Source organism: Myotis nattereri, assembly GCF_964212035.1.
Source record: "Myotis nattereri genome assembly, chromosome: 3".
Taxonomy (NCBI): Eukaryota; Metazoa; Chordata; class Mammalia; order Chiroptera; family Vespertilionidae; genus Myotis; species Myotis nattereri.
This window is the reverse complement of record NC_138077.1, coordinates 105,206,359-105,218,500: the sequence shown is the minus strand read 5'-3', so window position 1 is coordinate 105,218,500 and position 12,142 is coordinate 105,206,359. Positions and strand designations below refer to the sequence as shown.

At 39.9% G+C, this 12,142-nt stretch overlaps 2 pseudogenes across 2 annotated transcripts; one reads left to right on the top strand and one right to left on the bottom strand.

The window, feature by feature from the left end:
- Positions 1-2,709: 2,709 nt before the first annotated feature.
- LOC308515435 (small COPII coat GTPase SAR1A-like) lies at positions 2,710-3,244 on the bottom strand (annotated as a pseudogene). Its single transcript has one exon. The product of its transcript is annotated as a small COPII coat GTPase SAR1A-like (transcript).
- Positions 3,245-8,177: 4,933 nt separating this feature from the next.
- Positions 8,178-8,950, top strand: LOC308515434 (small ribosomal subunit protein eS4-like; annotated as a pseudogene). Its single transcript has one exon. The product of its transcript is annotated as a small ribosomal subunit protein eS4-like (transcript).
- The last annotated feature ends 3,192 nt before the right edge of the window (positions 8,951-12,142 follow it).

The window sequence follows — 12,142 nt, the reverse complement described above, 5'->3', positions numbered from 1 at the left end:
CCATCCAGTTTGCAGGTCCTCGGATCCATAAAGAACACACTCAGGGGGCAGACTCAGTGAGCACCAAAGCCCCATTGAAGCAAGTCTTGCCCCAGAGGGTGTCTCCAGCACAGAAGTTCTCCCACTGCAGACACTGCTGATTCTCACAGCCAGTTGGCCTGGAGGTCAATCCCTCCCAGTGTTACCTACAACAATCAAGGCTTAACTACAACAAGACTGTGCACAAAGATGACAAGGGGGTGCACCAAGAGTGTCCTCCTCAGGTAATTGGGGAGGCTGAACCACTGGGCCCTAGAGGACACTTAGCACAGAAAGCCACTTTATCAACACAGGGAAGCATAAAAAATGTGGAGACAAAGAAACAGGACACAAATGACAGAAATGGAGGAAAGAAAACTACTGGATATAGAGTTCAAAACCACACTTTTAAGGTTTTCCAAGAACTTTCTAGAAGCCTCCGATAAATTTAGTAAGACTCTCTAAAAGACTGGTGAGACCGCCGATAAATGTAGTGAGATCCTCAAGAAATCTAGTCAGACCCTCGAGGTTATGATAAAGGACCAACTGGAAATTAAGCATACAGTGACTGAAATGGAGGCTATTATATAGACTCTCAACAGCAGACTAGAGGATCACAAGAATCAAGTCAACGATTTGAAATAAGAAGAAGCAAAAAACACCCAACCAGAAAAGCAAAATGAAAAAAGAATCCAAAAATACGAAGATAGTGTAAGGAGCCTCTGGGACAGCTTCAACATCCTAATTATAGGGGTGCCAGAAAAAGAGAGGGAGCAAGATATTGAAAACCTATTTGAAGAAAGAATGACAGAAAACTTCTCCTACCTGGTGAAAGAAATAGACTTACAAGTCCAGGAAGCACAGAGAACCCCAAACAAAAGGAATCCAAAGAGGACCACCACACCAAGACACATCATAACTAAAATGCCAAGAGCAAAAGACAAAGAGAAAATCTCAAAAGCAGCAAGAGAAAGAAACTCAGTTACCTACAAGGGAATACCCATATGACGGTCAGCTGATTTCTCAACAGAAACTTTGCAGGCCAGAAGGGAGTGGCAAGAAATATTCAAAGTGATGAATGCCAAGAACCTACAACCAAGATTACTTTACCCAGCAAAGCTATCATTCAGAACTGAAGGTCAGATAAAGAGCTTCACAGATAAGAAAAAGCTAAAGGAGTTCATCACCACCAAACCAGTATTATATGAAATGCTGAAAGGTATCCTTTAAGAAGAGGAAGAAGAAGAAAAAGGTAAAGATACAAATTATGAACAACAAATACACATCTATCAACAAGTGAATCTAAGAATCAAGTGAATAAATAATCTGGTGAACAGAATGAACTGGTGATTATAATAGAATCAGGGACATAGAAAGGGAATGGGCTGACTATTCTCTGGGGGGGTGGGGGGGGAAGGGGTGTGGGGATGTGGGAAGAGGCTAGACAAAAATCGTGCACCTATGGTTGAGGACAATGGTGGGGCGGTGAGGGCAGAGGGTGGGGTGGGAACTGGGTGGAGGGGAGTTATGGCAGGGAAAAAAGAGGAACAACTGTAATAATCTGAACAATAAAGTTTTAATTTTAAAAAATAAATAAAAGGGAAAAAAAATAAAGGCACTCTTATAGTTCACACAGCTTTCATTCTTCTCCGGAATTAAGTATGAGTCAATCAATTAAAATGACTTCAGCGATAGTGTTTCACAACATTCTTAGAAAGACTGTGATATCAAGTGAAATTAAATCCAAGATTTTTGCCTTTAATATTAGGACAACATGCATCTGTGGTTATCTTCTAGATACTCTTTTAGCCAACATTTATTGAGTACCTGTTTTGTGCAAGGCAACGTGCTAAGTACAATGGGAATCATAAAGATGAACAGACTGTGATTAAATCATCAATGCATGTCTTTTCATTCAAGGTTTACTGTGGAGTTTATACCATCATCACTACGAGCAGCAGCCACATAGATCTAACAGTATAAAATGAATTTACTATGAAAACTGGATTTAAATAAAGAACTTTGCCCTAAAATTATTAGAAAAACAGCATCTCCCATTCATTTAATTCACCTGTACTTCTCCTGTTGTATATCACCTATTACTAAATGATACAAACCCGTATTCTAAAATTTTCAAAACAGTTTTTTCAGCATATTGACACATTAAAAGGAAATTGTAAGTAGGAAAGAATCATAGACATTACTTATTCTAACTCTGTAACTCTGTCATTTTTTTTTTACTTTTTAGAAATATTAATGCAATTAATTAATGCCTTAATAGGATAATTAATGCAAATATTCAGAAAGATACACTAATAACAGGTTATACTGAAGAAATTAAGAATTCGTGTGTATAATTTTCATGCAAGAGAGGGAAACTACACAAATTAGAGAAAACATTTCTGGAAAAAATAGATAACTAAGGGGCAAAAGAACCATCTAAAATAGTAAAAAATCATTACAGATTCCAGAAAAGAAAAATTTAAATGTTAAATATGCCAAAATCCTGAGGTGAAAAGGCCAGGATTCATGCTTAATTATAGTTGATTTAAATTTTCTCTCTCAAGCATACGTTTCTTCTTTAAACTGGAGACAACATGATCTACTGATCTAGAAGACTTGGGTCTTGCTCCTGCTTTTATTACTGACTTACTGTGTAAACCTTAACAAATCACTGTCAGAGTTTCATCTTCAAGATGGGGATAACAGGCCAAGAATCCAGTGCTTTGAATTCAATGCCTTCCCTGTGGTCTGTCCATAAAGCCCAAATATCTCACGGAGTTTGTCTTCACTAATTGCATCTGCTCTGTCAATTTTTTTACCCAAGATAAGGATTGGCACATTGAATATTGTTTCATCAGTCATTAAAGCATTAAGTTCAACTTTGGATTCCATGAGGCGAGGATGATCTGCACAATCCACCAGAAAGACAATCCCATTAATTGCTGGTAGATAATTTTTCCAAACCCGACGTGCTTGCTCATGCCCACCAAGGTCAAAAGTTGTAAAAGTCATTCCAGCAATTGTCAGCTCTTCTGATGTCGGATGTAATTTTGGAACATGTTGACCCAATCTGTCATCTTTGAGCATGTGTAGAAGAGTGGTTTTGCCTGCATTGTCCAAACCAAGTTTGGACAAATACAAGTTTCCCAGATTTCTTGTAGAGTCCTAGGAACTGGAGCACACTGCTGAAGCCATTGTAGATCCACTCAAAGATGAAAGACATTATTAATGCTTACAGGCTCCTCCGGCTTCGACCCTCCTCTGAGCACACAGCCCAGCAGCACCCGGGACCACCAGCTACTCTGTAACACTGTCATTTTTAAGTTGAGGAAGATGAAGCTCAGAGAGGTAAAGTGGCTTGTTGAGGGTCACATGAATAGATAAGGATGAAGTGGCTTGTTGAGGGTCACATGAATAGATAAGGATAGATCAAAATAAGAACTCAATCTTCATTTACTCACTGCCCAGGGTCTCCCTCTCCCCTATAGCAAGGGGAAGTAAGGACTATCAGTAGGAAGAGAAGTAAGAACTATCAGTCCAACCTGAAAAAAATTATTACACCTCCAAGGCAAATATAAATGCTGGGAAGAAAAGGAGAAAGTGCAAATCTTCTTCCAGGAGTCCTTTGTTAGCTCAATTTGTGGCCGGTTATGTAAATGACGAGGCCATGCAAAAGAATAGGTCATGAGTTTCTTGGGGATTAAGCATGGTAATGCTGTATGCCCTGGAAGGAAAATGATACTTTGCACTTGTATAATACCTTTCATCAATCCAACAATAATAAATAAGACTTTGTACTTTCAGCCAATTATTGCAAAGTACTTAACAAATATTTAACTCAGAATCCTCAGAACAACCGAAAAAGGAAAACTTTAGACAGAAGAGAGCACCTCTCATCCTCATGATTCAATACAGAATCTAAAGTCAGAATAAATGAGTCTATAAGTATCTGAGGACACACTGGCAGGGGTCCTGACATGGGGAGACATTCAGAACACTGTCTGAGGTGACCTAGATAGGGGGTTCTGGAAAAGGGCAGAGGAGGGCTAGAAAAGCCCATACTCCCTCTCCCAGACCAGTGAATCCATGAAGCATTCAAAAGAGGTTTGGTTCTGGGTCTATAAAGGTTCTTTGAAGTCTCTTCAAAGGTTGGCATATCCCTAAAAGAGTTCATTAAAGCCATGTAACCCTTCACAAAATTTTAGTTGGCATCTAAAATACTTCATATCTTTAAATAATTGCAAAGTTTGTAATTTCCATCCTATTAATAGTAGAGGTATTTTAAAATAAACTATTGCAATACCCTTTTTTAAATATCCAATTGAATCTAAAATCCAAGCAATCTGATATCCATCATTATCCATTTAAAAAAATATATAGCCCGGGTCAGTGGTTGAGTGTTGACCTATGATCCAGGAGATCATGGTTTGATTCCCTGTCAGGGCACATGCCCAGGTTGCAGGCTGGATCCCCACGGTGGGGAGTGCAGGAGGCAGTCAATGGTTCTCTCTCATCATTTCTCTCTCTCTCTCTCTCTCTCTCTCTCTCTCTCTCTCTCTCTCTCTCTCACTTCCACTCTGAAATTGATAATACAAATATTTTTTAAAATCTATATGTGAACAATTTCTTCAACAGTCAGAAGTTTTACATCATTCCCTTTTCTCCTTAAGCTGGTATTTTTATCCCACTTCTACATACTTTTATCCTAAATACTATATTGTTGTGATCAAAACTATTCTCATTCATTCTGCAATAAAAATGTTTATAAATTAAAATTTTTAATTTCCTGTATTTTTGTTAGGCTAAGCTGTAGTAACAAATAGACCCAAACATGTAATGGCTCAACACAATCAAAGTGTCTTTCTTTTTTTCTTTTTCTTTTTCTTTATTTACTTATTATTTAGCTCTAAACTGTTTTTTTTTATTAAGTCATTAGATATGTGTCCTTATCACCATGTTACTCCCTATTCCCCCCACTCATGCCCTCACCCCCCTGTTGTCCGTGTCCATTGGTTAGGCCTATATGCTTGCATATAAGTCCTTTGGTTGATCTCTCCCCCTTACCCCCACCCTCCTCTACCTTCCCTCCAAGGCCTGATAGTCCAATTGATGCCTCTCCATCTCTGGATCTGTCCTTCTTCATTGGTTTATGTTGTTCATTATATTCCACAAATGAGTGAGATCATGTGGTATTTATCCTTCCCTGACTGGCTTATTTCACTTAGCATAATGCTCTCCAGTTCCATCCATGCTGTTGCAAATGGTGAGAACTCCTTCTTTTTTACTGCAGCATAGTATTCCATTGTGTAGATGTACCACACTTTTTTTAATACACTCATCAACTGATAGGCACTTAGGCTGTTTCCAAATCTTAGCTATGGTGAATTATGCTGCTATGAACATAGGGGTGCATATATCTTTTCTAATTGGTGTTTCTAGTTTCTTGGGGTATATTCCTAGAAGTTGGATCACTGGGTCAAATGGGAGTTCCATTTTTAGTTTTTTGAGGAAACTCCATACTGTTCTCCACAGTGGCTGCACCAGTCTGCATTCCCACCATCAGTGCACGAGTGTTCCTTTTTCTCCACATCCCTTGACAGCACTTGTCATTTGTTGATTTGTTGATGATAGCCATTCTGACAGGTGTGAGGTGGTACCTCATTGTTGTTTTGATTTGCATCTCTCGGATGATTAGTGAATTTGAGCATGTTTTCATATGTCTCTTGGCCTTCCTTCTGTCTTCTTTTAAAAAGTGTCTATTTAGGTCCTTCGCCCATTTTTTGATTGGATTGTTTATCTTCCTTTTGTTAAGTTGTATGATTTCCCTATAAATGTTGGAGATTAATCCCTTATCGGTGATAACATTGGCAAATATATTCTCCTATGCAGTGGGCTTTCTTGTTGTTTTGTTGATGGTTTCTTTTGCTGTGCAGAAGCTTTTTATTTTGATGTAGTCCCATTTGTTTATTTTCTCTTTAATTTCCAATGCCCTAGGAGCTCATCAGTGAAGATGTATTGGTGAAGAAATTGCTTCGGCATATGTCTGAGCTTTTGTTGCCTTTGGATTCCTCTAGTATTTTTATGGTTTCCCGTCTTACATTTAAGTCCTTTATCTATTTTGAGTTTATTTTTGTGTATGGTGTAAGTTGGTGGTCTAGCTTCATTTTTTGCATGTATCTGTCCAATTTTCCCAACACCATTTATTGAAGAGACTGTCTTGACTCCATTGTATGTTCTTGCCTCCTTTGTCAAATATTAATTGAGCATATTGGTTCGGGTCGATTTCTGGGTTTTCAATTCTATTGATCTATATGCCTTTGTTGGCAGTTAATTTGCATATCGCCCTGATTAGCCAATGGGAAGCATAGAGGAGGTACGGTTAATTACCCTTTTTGTCTTTTATTAGATAGGACTAGTGGCCCAGTGCATGAAATTCATGCACATTAATAGGGGATTAATTAGAGGAAGTATTTTAATATTGCTATTTGCCCTTTTTCTATAATAGAAATGTCAGAGATGAAAGAAAAGTAGTAAAATGTATATGAAAATCTTTTTCCTGTCACACTCTGGGGTGCACCACGGGACCCAGAGTCGTCTCTGCCCACCAGCGTGCACCTCAAAATCACACAAGACCCAAACTTGGCTGGCCCCACCCCCATTGGGCTAGATCCAGACTTGGCCGGTCCCACCCTTGTCAAGCCCCACTGGGCGGGGTCTCAGCCTCAGGTCCACCTTCAAGCCCTGCCAGGTGGGGGGTGCTGCCTGAGGTCCCCTGTCAAGCCCCATGGGAAGGGGGTGGGGGGCGCAGCCTCAGGTCCCTGCTGATTGGATGTTAAGGCTCGTTACTGGAATTCGGCCTCCACTGTGGGCACCGTCATCTTTGTGATAGAGCGACAGTCAATTTGCATATTCACTTTTTATTATATAGGATAATTAGTTTCAGGTGTACCATATAGTGAGTGATTCGACATTTTTATACCTTACACTGTGATCATGTCACTAATTCTAGTAATCATCTGTCACTGAGCAAACTTAGTACAGTATTATTGACCATATCCCCCTTCCATTTTTCACCAGTCCCTCCAACTCTCTCCCCTCTGCCAGTCATTCCTTTGGTCTCTGTTTCTATACTAATAAGTCTAGTTTTATTTTATTTGCTCATTTTAAAAGAATAATTAAGATGAGAATTGACTACCAATGGAAAGATATTCCATGATATAATTTCATATATGTAAGTATTAATTACTCTATCCACATTATGTAAAGGAATTATGTAAAATTTTTACCCATGAGTGTTATCTAGTGCAGCAGAGACTGTAGTAGTCTCAGAAACATTTTCGTTAACTTGAAAAGGATTTTCACATCCCTGAAGCAGCACCAGTTTAAACAGCATCGTTCACATGTGCTCTAGTAAAAGTGGATGGCACAGGGAAGGTGTGTGAGAATCCAGCATGTGAGCATTTTGTTGTGTTTGTTGTACCACTCAGCCCTGCATCAGCATCCACAACCTGTACTGTTTGCATTACTCATGGATGATTCTTTCCAACTAATAGTACCTGCTATGGCTGAGTTTGGGGAATAACTGAAATCAAATGGTAGACACCATTTTCAGCATTTCAAGTGTTCTTTGAATTGCTATCATGTGTCTCTCCCTAAAGAATTATGCATTCTTTGACAATAATCTGGACGAGAAATGCTAAATCACTTCACCTCTGCAATGTACAACATATCTAAATCCAGAGCCTCCCAACACAGGCTCAAATACCCCAGGTCAAACACTACACCTTACCTTGCATGGAAAGACCTTCCAGGTGATTTTGCTTAATCATTAAAGGAGGCTCTTTCAAAATCAGTATTTTAAATCATCCCTTTGTTTGCCTTTTCCTCCACTCCCCACAAGCTCTCGAGATACTGGAGATGATATTACAAGGTAAGTTTCAGGATGGGTAAAGGGAAGAGAGGTTATTTCAAAATGGAAGGTAAAAATAAAGAATTTATATTAAACTTGAGGCTAGTTTTCAGAAAGAACAAGTTGAAAATCTAGACACTGAGACACCATTGCGTCGGAGACCGAGGCACACGGGTGACTACTTTCTTAAACTTCATTTCATTTTTACTAGAAAGAAGAGAGTCCTCTTTCTGTGCCTAGCACAGCCATGGCTCGTGGTCCCAAGAAGCATCTGAAGCATGTAGCAGCTCCAAAGCATTGGATGCTGGATAAACTGACTGGGGTATTTGCTCCTCGCCCATCTACCGGTCCCCACAAGCTGAGAGAATGTCTCCCTCTCATCATTTTCCTAAGAATCAGACTTAAGTATGCCCTAACAGGAGATGAAGTAAAGAAGATCTGCATGCAGCGGTTCATTAAGATTGATGGCAAGGTCCGAACCGATATAACCTACCCTGCTGGCTTTATGGATGTCATCAGCATTAATAAGACAGGAGAGAATTTCTGTCTGGTCTATGACACCAAGGGTCGCTTTGCTGTTCATCGTATAAGACCTGAGGAGGCCAAGTACAAGCTGTGCAAAGTGCAGAAGATCTTTGTGGGCACAAAGAGAATCCCTCATCTGGTGACCCATGATGCTCGTACCATCCGCTACCCTGATCCCCTCATCAAGGTGATTTGGAATCTGGCAAAATTACCGGTTTCATCAAGTTTGACACAGGTAACCTGTGTATAATCACCAGAGGTGCCAACCTGGGAAGAATTGGTGTGATCACCAACAGAGAGAAACATCCTGGTTCTTTTGACGTAGTTCATGTCAAAGATACCACTGGCAATAGCTTTGCCACCCGGCTCTCCAATATTTTTGTTATCGGCAAAGGCAACAAACCACGGATTTCCCTTCCCCGTGGAAAGGGTATTCGCCTCACCATTGCTGAAGAGAGAGACAAGAGACTGGCGGCCAAACAGTTGGTGAAATGAGCTGACGTGACATGATTAGAAGAGTCTTTGTACTTAATTAAAGATAATGCAGCATGGGGGGGTGGGGGGGGGGGAGATGGGGAAAATGGACACTCCCACTAAGATGCTAATAATTCCTAACCTAAATTTCATTCCCTTTTTCTGTGGGACTTAACAGCTAAATGGGTATGACAGTCCTTTACCCTAAAGTCATTCTCACTTCAACCTCCTCCTTTTTTCAGATACCCGAGTTAGTTCATTGTACTTTTCAGTTTGTAACCAGCTATCTGCTCCTGAAAAGCTCTTATTTCATTTATTTGTTTATTCCCTTTTAGTCACATTTCTCACTTCCTATCTCATAGCTGCATGGGCAATTACTCTGATGTATTTTCAGCATATATTTGAATTTGTAGGTTTCTAGCAAAATAAGTAGTTTTGTTTTGACTTTATGTAATTGTAATTAAAATGCAAATACAAATTTTAGTTAATGGTAATGTATTAATATTGGTTTATGAAATGTAACAAATACAGCATACCACTGTAGGATGCCAGTAATTGGTGAAACTGATGCCAGGTACATGACAGCTCTGTACTATCTTAATTTTTCTGTAAATATAAAATTACTTTAAAAAATAAAGCCTATTAAAAAAAGAAAAAGAAAGAAAATCTAGACACTGATTCCCTTAAAAAGAAATCCCTTGGAATGTTGCTTAACTCAGATTGAAGATTGCTCTTTTAGAGAGATTTTTGTAGATCATGCCTCTGATTAGACAAAATATTTAAGTGGGACCACACATCTGTGTTTCCTAGTTCAGCTAACAGCTGATATTCCTGGTGCCAGCCTTTGACATTCCAAGTTTCCTGGCCCTTCCAATTATTATATTCTGTGATTTGAAAATTCTATAGTAAATTTGAGTGCTTTTCTAAAGGTCACAGAAAACCAATAATAATTTTTAACAAAAAGGCTATGTGGCAAAGCAGTGTTTCTCAAAGATGAATGTGGCCATATTGTGTAAGGTGGGCTATGAGGAAAAAAAAGTTGAGAGATCAGTTAGGAAGCTATTATAGTTGACTCTGAGGGCGGTTTCAAGGGCTTGGACTAAGGTGGTAGGAGGAAACCAAGATGATATATCTTCCTTCTTTTTATTTACTACTTCTTTCTCATAAGTAAAACTGTAACTTTATTTGGGAATCCACATCTCAGGAAAGATGACCCTAAGCCAATTACAATAGTCTACTCCTTAACAGTGATTGTTTTAACAATGGGCATGTGACCCAGTTTTGTTCAATGAGATGTGAGAAGTCTGCAAAGGGACATCTAGGGGAGATTTCTTTATTCTGATTAGATGGGCATGAGGAGGTGCCCTCTGCTGTATTTGCACATTGGGGTGTTTCACTGTGATGCCCAGATCTCTGCTGTTATCTTGTAATCAGAAAGGCAGCTGCCCTGAAGATGGGTAAACAAAAAGACAGAACAACCAGGGAGGGTCCTTGATCATATTGTCTAGCCACCCAGCCTCCTGATTTCTGAGGAGACTGAAGAGAGAAATGAGGAAGGCCAGAGGAAAGGAAGGATTTGGAGGCAAATGATGAAACTCTCAGTGTTATAAATGTTGAATGTGAAAAATAGTGGTGTTTCTATGTGAAAATTGCCAGCACCTAATCAGAGGCATGGAAATAAAGCTCAGGGGTGCTATCAAGGCCCCAAATATCAATATAAAAACTATTTGCAGAAACAAGTATCTGTAAGGGGAAGTGGAGAGGGGAGCATTAGCCATCTCCTCATATCCCACAGCTAACTCCTTTAGGGGAATCTAACATCAAAGGAAAAAATAATGATAAATGACCATCTGCTTAAAGAAAACCCAGAGAGACATACCTCTGCCGGCCTACTCTTAAGGTATAGATATATTTATATTTATAGTCTACTCCCCAAATTCACCGAGAGTGTTTTTTTGGTTTTTTTTTTTTTTTAGACAATTTAAACATCTCTGGGGGTTTTTGTTTGTTTGTTTTGTTTTTAATTTTAAAAGACATTTATTAAAGTTGAGAACAATGAAACAAGAAAGGGCTGGGGAAATGAACTGAGGCTGGGCTGCTTTGGCTCTCTTAGAAGTCAGAGAAAAGAGGACCTTGGGGACAGGTTCAGGGGTTTGCCTGTGACAACTGCCACTGCTCATGGCTGCCCTGGTTGCAAGTCTCATGGCTGGGGTCCTGTAGAGTTTAGAAGATGCATGCCTTGGAGGAAGAAGTGGGGGCACACAGGTGTGTTCCTGGAACCTTGTTTTAAAGTTGTTTTTTTTTTTAAGATTTTTTTGTTGATTTTTAGAGAGAGAGGAAGAGAGAGGGAGAAACATTGATGTGAAAGAGAAACATCTATTGGCTACCATCTGCACACCCCTCACTGGGGATCAAGCCCAAAACCTGGGCATGAAACTGGCAACTTTTTAGTGCACAGGACGATGCCCAACGAACTGAGCTACACCTGCCAGGGGTAGACCTTTGTTTTTGTTTTGTTTTTTATTAACTTTTTTATTGATATCAGAGGAAGGGAGAGGGAGAGATAGAAACATCATTGATGAGAGAGAATCAATGATTGGCTGCCTCCTGCACACCCCACATTGGGGATTGAGCCTGCAACCTGGGCATGTGCCCTGATGGAGAGTCAAACCATGACCTGGTTCATAGGTCAATGCTCAACCACTGAGCCACACCAGCTGGGCCAGACCTTTTTTTGAGGGGTTTTAATGGCTGGGCATTTAAGGGAGGTCTAAGGGGAGGATCTTAACAGAATATTCATCTGCCTTTGGCTGATGTATCAAAATGAGGTTTATTCTTTTAACTTCATCTGTCCTTCAGTGTAGCTGGCAAACGGAACCAAATGAGTTTCTGCTATCTCCCTGAGTAGGGTGATTTAAGCGATTTACCCTCTGGCTGGGGAGGAGAAGTGCAAACCAAAAAAAGATTTCTTTTTGTTGTTGTTGTTAATCCTCACCTAAGGATACTTTTCCATTGGTTTTTAGAGAGAGTGGAAGGGACGGGGAGAGACTGAGAGAAAGAAACATTAATGTGAGAGAGACACATTGATTGGTTGTCTCCCACACTCCCCCAATTGGGGCCGTGATCAAGCCTGCAACGGATGTACATGTCCTTGACCAGGATTGAACCTGGGACTCTTCTGTCTGAGGGGCTGACACTCTATCCACTGAGCTA